General features: G+C 42.4%; 1 pseudogene; it reads right to left on the bottom strand.

Moving 5' to 3' along the window:
• Nucleotides 1–254: 254 nt before the first annotated feature.
• LOC103084585 (40S ribosomal protein S18 pseudogene) lies at nucleotides 255–745 on the bottom strand (annotated as a pseudogene).
• Between the last annotated feature and the right edge of the window lie 10,343 nt (nucleotides 746–11,088).

The following is an 11,088-nucleotide window of genomic DNA, read 5'->3' on the forward strand; positions in this document are numbered from 1 at the left end:
GGAATCTAACTGGACCAGGGCTCAAACCCGTGTCCCCTGCATTGAAAGGCAGATTCTTAACTACTGCACCACCAGGGAAGTCCCCTCTCATTGTGATTTTAATTTGTATTTCCCTATGATTAGTGATGTTGAGCATAATTCTATATGCTCATTGGCCGTTGGTTTATTTTCTTTGGAGACATGTCTTTTCAAGTTCTTTGTCCATTTGAAAAAAAATTATATAAACTGTTTATTAACAGACAGTGCCCACAAATTTATTTCTTCTTGGACACATGCATGGTGCAACCATGGTGGCCTGTGGTCTTGGTGTGTTGGCCTCGGACACAAAGTCCCCAGAAGTGGCACAGCCCTCTGGGGGCCCCAGTCTCCTTCATTTGCTCCAGGTTTTCATGAAGTTTGTTGTCCAGACCGTTGGCCAAGACTTGGCTGTGTTTTCCATCCGTCACATCCTTCTGTCTGTTGAAGAACCAGTCTGGGATCATGTACCGATGTGGATTCTGCATAGTGGTGATCACACATTCTACCTCCTCCTCAGTGAGCTCTCCTGCCCTCTTGGTGAGGTCGATGTTTGGCTTCCTCAACATCACATGAGCAAATTTTGCCCCACACCCTTAATTGCTGTAATGGCTAAAGCAGTTTTATGCTGCTTATCAATATTGTTGTTGAGTACTTGCAAAAAAATGTGCTGGAACTTCTCAGGGATTACTAGAGATGTGGCAGCAGTCTCAGTAGCCCTTTTGTCCATTTTTTAAATTGGGTTTTTTGTTGTTGAGTTTTAAAAGTTCTCTCTGTATTTGGGTTATTAACCCCCCATCATACATATGATTGCAAATATTTTTTCCCATTCTATAGGTTACCTTTTCACTCTGTTGCTTGTGTCCTTCACATGGAAGTTTTTAATTGTGATGTAGTTCAGTTTAGCTATTTTTACTTTTGTTGCCTGTGCTTTTGGTGTCATATCCAAGAAATCATTGCCGAATTCATTGTAATGAAGTTTTTCCACTATGTTTTCTTTTAAGAGTTTTATTGTTGAAGTCTTAAGTTTAGGTCTTTGAGCCATTTTGAATTAATTTTTCATATGATGTAAGGTAAGTCTTTAACTTTATTCTTTCACATATGTCTAGCCAGTTTTCCTAGCACCATTTGTTGAAGAGACTGTCCTTTTCCCATTGAATGGTGTTGGCATCCTTGTCAAAAATAAGTTTACCGTATCCTCAAACATTTATTTCTGGCCTCTCCATTCAATTCCACTGGTCTGTATATCTGTTTTCATGGCAGTAACACACTGTTTTGATTACCGTAGCTTTGTAACAAGTTTTGAAATCAGAAAGTGTGTATCATTAACTTTATTCTTCTTTTTAAAGATTGTTTTGGCTATTTGGGGTCCTTTGAAATTCCATATTAATTTTAGAATGGATTTTTCCATTCTAAAAATTTGCATTAAATCTGTAGATCATTCTGGTTTGTATTGACACCTTAATAGTATTAAATCTTCCAGGGCTTCCCTGTTGGCGCAGTGGTTGAGAGTCCACCTGCCGATGCAGGGGATGCGGGTTCGTGCCCCAGTCCGGGAAGATCCCACATGCTGAGGAGCGGCTGGGCCTGTGAGCCATGGCCGCTGAGCCTTTGCGTCCGGAGCCTGTGCTCCGCAATGGGAGAGGCCACAACAGTGAGAGGCCCGCATGCCACAGAAAAAAAAAAAAAATCTTCCAGTCTATGAGCACAGGATGTCTTTCCAATTATTTGTGTCTTCTTCAATTTCTTTTAGCAGTGTTTTTGTTTGTTTTTAACATCTTTATTGGAGTATTATTGCTTTACAATGGTGTGTTCGTTTCTGCTTTATAACAAAGTGAATCCACTATACATATACATATATCCCCATATCTCCTCCCTCTTGTGTCTCCCTCCCACCCTCCCTCAGCAGTGTTTGGAAGTTTTCGGTGTATAAGTCTTTCACCTCCTTGGTTAAGTTTTTTCCCAAGTGTTTTATTTTTTAAATGCTATAAATGGAATTAAAAAATGTTTTCCTTTTCAGATTGTTTATTGTTAGTGTATGTAAACGTAACTGATTTTTACATTTTGATTTTGTATCCTGCAATTGCAGAATTTGTTTATTTCTAACAGTTTTTTAATGCAGTCATTAGGGCTTTCTACATATAAGATCATGTTGCAACTAGAGACATTTTACATCTTTCTTTCCGATTTGGATGTCCTTTGTTTCTTTTTCTTGCCTACTTATTCTGGCTAAGACTTCTAATACTGTGTTGTATAGAAATGGCCAAAGCAGGCATGGCATCCCTGTCTTGTTCCTGATCTTAGAGGAACAGCTTTCAGTCTTTCACCATTGAGTATGATGTTAGCTGTGGATACTACTCATTTTTTCACTCAGGGTTATGTTCAGAGAGAGTCTGCTCTGATGAAAAATAGTCTTATCTCTTGATGCAGTTAAGAGGAATATTGTGATTTGCCAAGTTAAATTTTATATTTTCTTCAATTTGATCTACTCATTTAACAGTTAAGGAAAGGCCCTGGGGGTAGGCGTGGCCACTTGATATTTAATGACAGTGATGACAATGAGAAGTGACCAGAGTCTCTTAGCTCTTGGGACAGTCCTGTTTCAATGACTCCTGAGTGCTTCCTCAGTTGTAAGAGTTGCAATTGTCAGTTGAATTTTGTTGTAAGCAACTCTTACCCTAGATCAATCAGACTCCGCTCTCCCCTCACCTCCTGCAATGAATTCCCTTTTCTCTTTCTATCCAAATACTGTGATGCCTACTCTATGTTACTATCTCCTCTGTGAAGACTTTCCTGCCTCAGAATTCCAATGGGCATATTTTCTAGAGCTAAAATTGTGCAGAATCACAAAGGTTCTCAACTGCACAGGCAGTGTTATTTGTAGTTTCAAGAAATACATCTCGGGCTTCCCTGGTGGCGCAGTGGTTGAGAGTCAGCCTGCCAATGCAGGGGACACGGGTTCGTGCCCCGGTCCGGGAGGATCCCACATGCCACGGAGCGGCTGGGCCCATGAGCCATGGCTGCTGAGCCTGCGCGTCGGGAGCCTGTGCTCCGCAACGGGAGAGGCCACAACAGTGAGAGGCCTGTGTATCGCCCAAAAAATAAAAAAATAAATAAATACATCTCTCATGTGTCTGTGACCCTATTTTCCAAATGGATAAAGTGCTGCTGTAATGAATGAAATATAAATTCACTTCTTGAGGGTCCTCTGAAGCGAAAACATTGGGTATCATATTTTAATTGTAACTTTAAACCAGGTGGGTTAGAAATCTGAGTTAAGCATGAAAAAATCAAGAGAACACTATATCAAATTAATTTGAATTGGTATTTCCACATTTCATTTCATCCTTGAGTAATGGTTTTGACAACATGTTGGTAAGAGTATTTTCTTAATATTCATAAATATGGAGATATATATCTCCTTGTTGGCAAGAGTATTTTATTAATACTCTTGCTTATATCTATGGATATAGCTATAGCTATAGATATATGGCCATAGTAGAAGTTATCCGCTGTCTCAGTGAACATGCTAAGTGACACTTTGTCCAAACTTCAGCATACATTAAGTTCCACAAGATGAAAAGAGTTAGGGGGATGGATGGTGGTGATAGTTGCACAGTAATGTGAATGTATTTAATACCACTGAGCTTTACACTTAAAAATGGTTATTTTATATTACATATAAATATTATATATTATATATAAATAATAGTTATATAAAATGGAAATTTTATGTGCATTTTACCGCCAATTTTAAAAAGTGAAAAAAAATGTACGCTTACTCCAACCCTCTGTCTAACCTCCCTTCTAGCCAGCACTAGCAATAAAGGCCCAGGGTGGTTGGTTTCCAAAAGATAAAAAAGAAGAAGGAATGTCATTTGTCTTTTAGGTTAAAATACAAAATGCTTACACATACATACACAGGTAGGCAATTATGCATAACTTTAGGCAAGTTAGGATGTTACAGAAAGTGCGTGCATGAAAACCTGTTCAAGAAAGAGAATCTGAAAGAAAAATATGCCGTTCTCATGCCCTAGGCTGCTTTTGATAGGGAAGCAAGTAACTACTGTAACCAATCACCTGTATTTAGCACCAACTGCTTTGACAGCACAGGGATCTCCTTCACAGGCTGGTTTGTGTTAAAGAAAGTCATTCTGCCGGATACAGACTTATGGAAATGTCAGGAACATCCTATTGCAGTTACTTCTAACAAGTGGAATAATCTCCAGACCACTTTTGGAGAGTTTTCTTCTGCTTGAGAGGGGAAAAATAGTAGTGGGGGAGATTTCTCTTTGATAGATTTCAAATTTGTTATGAGTTGAGGACCATAAAGCAAGGTGCTCCCTCATGTTTCTTACTGGAGCAAGAAAGCTGGAAGGTGGAGATTTATCAGTGAACTGTCATATCTCGAGGGGCTAGAAGGGTTTTGGATTTCTAAGAGACCCACATTTCCTTGCCCCAAACATACCTCTGTGTTTTACATTTTGTAGTAAAATATATGAGCAGCGTGCTGTGGAAGGCACACAATTTCCTGTCCATCTGTGCTGTGCTACCAATCATCGCCCACAAGCTCAGAGTGTGTCACCCTCAAAGATAGTGTCTCATCTGAGGAAGGCTGCTACCAAACTGTAGCATGTGGTTATTTGAATAAGAACAGAGTGATAAAATCGTCAGTGGGAAAAGGGACTAAGGGATCATTTTTATGGACTCGAGAGGTAGAAAACAGAAGAGAACTTTCTGGGATTCCCAAATAATTTTTTTTTTTTTTTTGCCGTACGCGGGCCTCTCACTGCTGTGGCCTCTCCCGTTGCGGAGCACAGGCTCCGGAAGCACAGGCTCAGCGGCCATGGCTCACGGGCCCAGCCGCTCCGCGGCATGTGGGACCCTCCCGGACCAGGGCACGAACCCGTGTCCCCTGCATTGGCAGGCGGACTCTCAACCACTGTGCCACCAGGGAAGCCCTCCCAAATAATTTTAACCAGCAGCCCAATTTAAGGTATTGAGCCATCAGAATTGCCTATGAATCACCTAGCCCTTTGTGTTTTACAGGCGCTCTTTTCTCCCATTAGTGAGACTGTGTGTTTTGATGTTACGTGGCCTGCTCTTTCACAACCCCAAGGTCATGGGTGTCTCTTGGATGCAGTCAGGAGCCACCAGGAATTGTGCATTCTAGTTCACCAAAGATGAACACTTCCTTTTTCCATAAGGGTCCAGAAGAAAACTGAGATCAAGCGGACAGTCCTTTTTCTTATGTAGTTCGCTTTTCTGAACCAGCTCACTGGATTGGAACTGAAGGCTTAAGATACCCTCAGAAGGGATTTATAAGAATATTATAATTTGCAACTTGTTGCAGTGCAACAATTTAGAATTCAACACGTGATGGCTGAAATTTCAGCTAATCTGGACTTTTTATTGTTTCACAAAAGTGAAGCCTCTTCAAGACTGGGCCTTCCCTAAAGGGCCCTTCATGGAGGCCTCCACCTCTGGTTCATCGGCGCTTCTCCAGAGTTATCCATTTCCCATGTGCGCTCTCCTCTTTGGGTCACTCAAATACCTCTTTCCTCACTCTAGAAGAGTCCACAGGTAGTTTCTAGGTACCTGTACACAGAGTTTCTAGGCTTCTCTCTGAATCCTCATGTCAGGTGCAGCCCTAGATTTTGGCTAGATAAACCCTGAGCTCTGTTCTAAACCATCAGAGACTCTGGGTGGAGAATGGGATCCAGTCCAGGAGAGACGGTACAGATAGGCCCTCAATTTTTTTTTTTTTTTTGGCATCTTCTTAACAGTTGTCAGGATGATGCTGCTGTTTATCTTTCTAGGGAACTTGACAAATAACCATGTCACTTGAAACATTCATTTTTTTTCGAAAGCTACGTAGCCTACTCCCATATTATTGAAAGAACTTTTCTCCTATTAGCAGGGCTATGATGCTGTCATGTAGAACAAGCTATTTTCATTGTTGCCATTAAGGACAGTTGGTTTGTTCTGCTCCAGCTGAGGTCTGGTGGTACCAGAAAAAAAATATATTACTCTTTTACTGGGTTTCCTTTTTTGTTTCTCAAGGCGTGACTCCAACTCCTATTAGTTTATTTGGATTCAGAGTCTCCCTCTTGGAGGGGGTTTATGTCTGTAGCATCTGTGGCACGGAGTCTTCTCTTAACAATCAAGCTGCCTGCCAAGCACTCATTGTGTTATTTCTTTGTCGGAGGCAATCTGTTAAAGATCTCTTTAAAAGATTTGACACTATGCTGAAGTTTTTGAGAATCTCTGAGGCAGTATCTTATCCCCTGCATTGGAGGGGATTCTGGTCTTCTTAACTTTAAGTGGGAAACCTGGATAAAGGGCTTAGGTGGTCTCTGCTCAAATGGGGTGAGAGCCTGCCTGTCAGGGGCCACGCTGGTGACTGTGACATAGCGATATTCTCACTGTTTGTGCTTCAGTGGTTTAACAATACGTTTATGAGTCTCACAGTGACTTTCCTGCTGGCAGCCAGGCTAAGCGAATGGGTGACAAGAGACTCTGCCCTCCAGGCAGCCTGGTCCTGGAGCAGGGGTCAGCTCTCTCTCACCCTTGCTCCCCCAGCAGCACCAAAGAGTTGGTTGGGAGCCTCAAGCACACCTGCCCATCTCCAACAACCTTACATCTACCTCTCATACCAGGCAAGATGTGGACGTGGGGCTATTTCCTCTCGGTTTTGGCTGACTTCCAGGTCTGAATGCCCCTCACGTTCGGAGATGAGACGTCAGAGCGCCCCGGTGTGGGTGACCCTCGTCTCCTCATCTGCTTATGAGTATAAATTGGTTAACACTGGAGAGAGTCCTTTGTGCTTTTTCCCTGACCTCAAGGCTGATGAGGGAGGTTTCAAGGGCACTAATTGAGAGGCTTCAAGGAGGTTAGTTGGAGAGCTTTTGTGCATCCTCTGCACTGGAGGGATGGCAGCCTGTGGTTTAACTCTTACATAAGAAATCTAAAGGGCAAAGTGGGCTGTGGCCACAGTGCAGAAGCTGAGGTTCAGGACCACAGAGTCAGGGGTTGCAGTTGTCTGTTTCCAAGGGATCGGTGGTCATGGAGAGCCAGTCTGCCAGGGGTGTCGAATCATCTGGCAGAGACTCTTCCAAGAGGGCTTCTTGGCGGAGAATGGAGCCCCGAAAGGGGAATGTGTGAGGAGGGGAAGCACAGAAGAAAACCGGGAGCCTAAGAGGGGTAAAAAGGGCCCCTGGGGATTGTATCACTGAGGCAGGGAATGGCAGGTGACAGACCACAGCAACGAGGGTTGTGCAAAAACACACAAAGGTGCCCGTGAGAGAGAGAGAGCTTTAAAGCCGTAGTCAGACAGATACAACTCTAGATGATTCTAATTAGGAAAGATGTCTCTACACTTTTATCCATTCACCCCTCTCTTCCCATCGCTGCTTTAGAGGAATTTTCAAACGCTTCACTCAGAGCTCCAAACCCATTCCTATTGCTTCCTGCTGGCAGCAGTCTTTTTTTTTTTTTTTTTTTCTTGCGTTATGCGGGCCTCTCACTGTTGCGGCCTCTCCCACTTGCGGAGCACAGGCTCCGGACGCGCAGGCTCAGCGGCCACGGCCCACGGGCCCAGCCGCCCCGCGGCACGCGGGATCCTCCCGAAACGGGGCACGAACCCGCGTCTCCCGCATCGGCAGGCGGACTCTCAAGCACTGCGCCACCAGGGAAGCCCTGGCAGCAGTCTTAAGATAAACCTGGAATCAAGTTTGGAACTTTGATATGGGATTGCACCAGATTTTTTTATTCAACTGTGACTGTTTAAGGGACCAAACTAAAGGGCAACCTTACATTATCAGAACATATGCATGTACATTGAGGAACTCGCCCAGGCTTTCACGGAGTAGGGGAAGAACAAAGCCTACATATTGGGTTTGAGAGGGTCATGATGAAAAACAATAAAGGAGTTTCTGATGTATTATAAGCCTAACTTGCTTGACGTATTAATTACATAAGGTATGAGCTAAGTAAACACTTGGAGCTTGCTTGCTATTCAGTTGCAGGTTCAAGATCAGTCACCCACACATGCCTTCCCCACGCTGTCGGACGCTGCCTTAGTCTAAACTCCTTCTAATTGCAAAGACCAGATTGCAACAGACCCCCTCCCACGCTATCTATTTCTCATTGCAGGTAAATACCTAAAAGGAAGAGCTCTGACGTCACACCTACGAAGTGGCGGGAACTAGTGTTACTGTTATCTGGGACGTTGCCAGAATGTTCCTGTTTAAATTCGTTTCTTCACTCCCCACCTTTAAGCTCTTATTCTGGTCACTGCCTGTTCTTTTAAGACCTGACCTTGCTGGGCCCAGTCAACGGATCCCTCACCCCAGCCCAGAAGCCCAGGTCCTATTACTCATGCTAAGAATCGCCTACACCCACTTCTCATTGTAAAGAACCTTCCTTCCTCCTTTCCAAGCCCAGTCACTGTGACCCTTTGCTCTTCCTTGAACCACTGGTTGCTGGCACTTGCCTGACCATGATGGGGGATTGCACTGCTGCTTGGAGTGGCCTGCTTGAAACTATTGTCGGTGAATCCACCAGCCCCAGAACTTGTTCCAGAGGGAGAAGTTTCCAGCTTTCTCCTAAGGATAAAATAAACTTATGTAGCAAATTAAGTCTAGTGAGTATCCAGGCATAGTGTAAATTTGGCCTAACATTCCCTACCAGCTTTACTTCTCAGTGACGTTGGAATTAAAAATGAAGCCTAAAGATGATCTTGAGGCTGAAATTGAGGTTTAACTGTTTCATGGATTTTATTTGCTGATAAATAAAACAGCTACTCCTTTTTACATAGCTAATATGCTCCAGACACTTTGCTAGTACTTTGCATTTATTACCTTTCAGCTACCTGCAAAAGCAGGTTTTATGATCTGCTTTTTACAGATGAGGAAACTAAAACCTCAGCAGGCTGATTCTAAACCCATGCACTTGCCCTCACCTATGCCATCACTGTATCACACTGGCTTCTTGGGAGCTACACAGTACTAGAGGGGTTTCTTTCTATTAAATATGACCTGGTTTTGTTTGAACAGTGGTTCTCAACCAGGGGTAATTTTTTTCTTCCAGGAAACACTTGGCCATGTCTAGAAACCGTTTTGGTTGTCATGACAGTGGGGAGGGCACTAGTGGCATCTAGTGAGTAGAGGCCAGTGATGCTGCTAAATAGCCTACAATGTCCAGGACAGCTTCCACAGCACAAAATTTTTCCAGCCCCAGTGTCAGTAGTACCAAGGTGGAGAAACTCTGGTTTAAAGCAATTTAAAAAAACAGTTTGCATGACTAAATAGAACAGTTGGATGTGCAGTTTTAGCTAAATATGTTGCTAGATCAATGAGTGACTGGGATAAAATTTTATAAGAGAAAATATAAAATTATTCTTACTTTGTTCCAAGTCCCTAGACATGTTACAGATTTTTAAATATCAGTAAATACGGGCTGCCTGAGCAGGAAAGGTCCTCCAGGAGCCCCTCCTGCCTGGAAAGGATCTAGGTTAGAATAGTTACGTTAGGTGGGCTCTGATGATATTTGGCATTTACAAAATGTTGGTGAGTTAAAGAATCCACTGTGGGGAGCCTAGCAGGTGACAAAGCACAATAACCAAACCCTTTACTAGCTGGTATATCATCAGGGACTCCTGCGTTATTTTCCAAAATTTCTGCCTCCTTGTTTGTCTGTTAAAAATCCCAAACAAACCTCAGAGTAGAGTTCTGAAAAGCCAGGTGAGTAACTTACTTCATTTATTTTCATAATAGGAAAGTCATGCAGGTTTGCTCACTGGAACAAATTACCCACTTACTGAATCAGGAAAGGACAATATTACTTACAAACTGTTCTCTGCTTGTCCTCATAGCAGAGGAAAGATTGTTCTAGCATAATATAATGGCATCCAAAATATTATAGCGTTAATTCAAGTAACCAGACAGTAAGAAAAAAAGTAGCAGGCCCTGAACAGCAGTAATGTTCTGCTCCTGGAGCTGCTTAGCGATTTAAAATACAAAACAGCAGAGAAACCCAGAGACCAGAAAGTGAAAGCAAATACACTTAATGATGTAGGAAGAGAGCTTGCAAAGGGAGAGGTAGTCACCCATTGGCCAACTTAACTCTTGACTTTTAAAATGAATTGGAAGCGGGAAGAAACACATTTCCTTTTAATGTAGGAGTCCAAGTGTGATTCTTAACGATGCTTTCCAAACTGCATTCATATTGTTGCTGCTGCCCTGAGAAGTATAAATGATGCAAACATCTGTGCATACCCCATGCATTTGTGTGCAACATGGTCATGCTGTAAAGCTTCCCATAAAACAAAGCAGCCTGAATATTACTCAGGCTTATTTTATAATGCTGCCGGGATTTGAAAATGGATAGAGAGAGTTATTCTGTACTCGTAAATTCAGGCCAATTAGGCAGAGAAACATTCCAAACATCATGCCACATGTTCCTGCATCCTATCACCTCCTTTAGGTGCTGTTCTGTGGGAGAAGAAAGCCTCAGCAGACCTTTACACACAGCTTGTTCTCCTGGCAAGTAGAGAATATGTGTCTGTAGGATTTTGGTGGGTGTAAAGCTGCTCTTTCATGTGAAATGATTTCCACTAGCTCCTAGGTTATCTGTTTCCAAAGGCTGGAAAGTAATGTAATCACAGCTTGGGGAGAAGTATTATGGAGACCGAATTAAAGGATGAACAGTTGGTGAGCGTAGATTATCCAAAGGTAGAAAATAATATACATTAGAGATAGTCAATGTGAAAATCCCTAGATATTTTAAGCTCTGTCTTTGAGCTTTAAAAGGTTTTAAATTTCTTTTAGGAAATATCAATTCACAAGGAAGTTAGTAAATATTAGTTCATCACTACTTATGCATTTGTTTTTTGTTTTTTTTTAAATTTTTATTGGAGTAGGGTTGATTTACAATGTTGTGTTACTTTCTACTGTACAGCAAAGTGAATCAGCTATACATATACATATATCCACTCCTTTTTAGATTCTTTTCCCACATAGGTCATTACAGAGTGTTGAGCATCACTACTTACTTATTAAGAGTAGAACTTAA

The sequence above is a fragment of the Lipotes vexillifer genome, unplaced genomic scaffold (genome assembly GCF_000442215.2).
Source record: "Lipotes vexillifer unplaced genomic scaffold, Lipotes_vexillifer_v1.1 scaffold195, whole genome shotgun sequence".
Classification (NCBI taxonomy): Eukaryota; Metazoa; Chordata; class Mammalia; order Artiodactyla; family Lipotidae; genus Lipotes; species Lipotes vexillifer.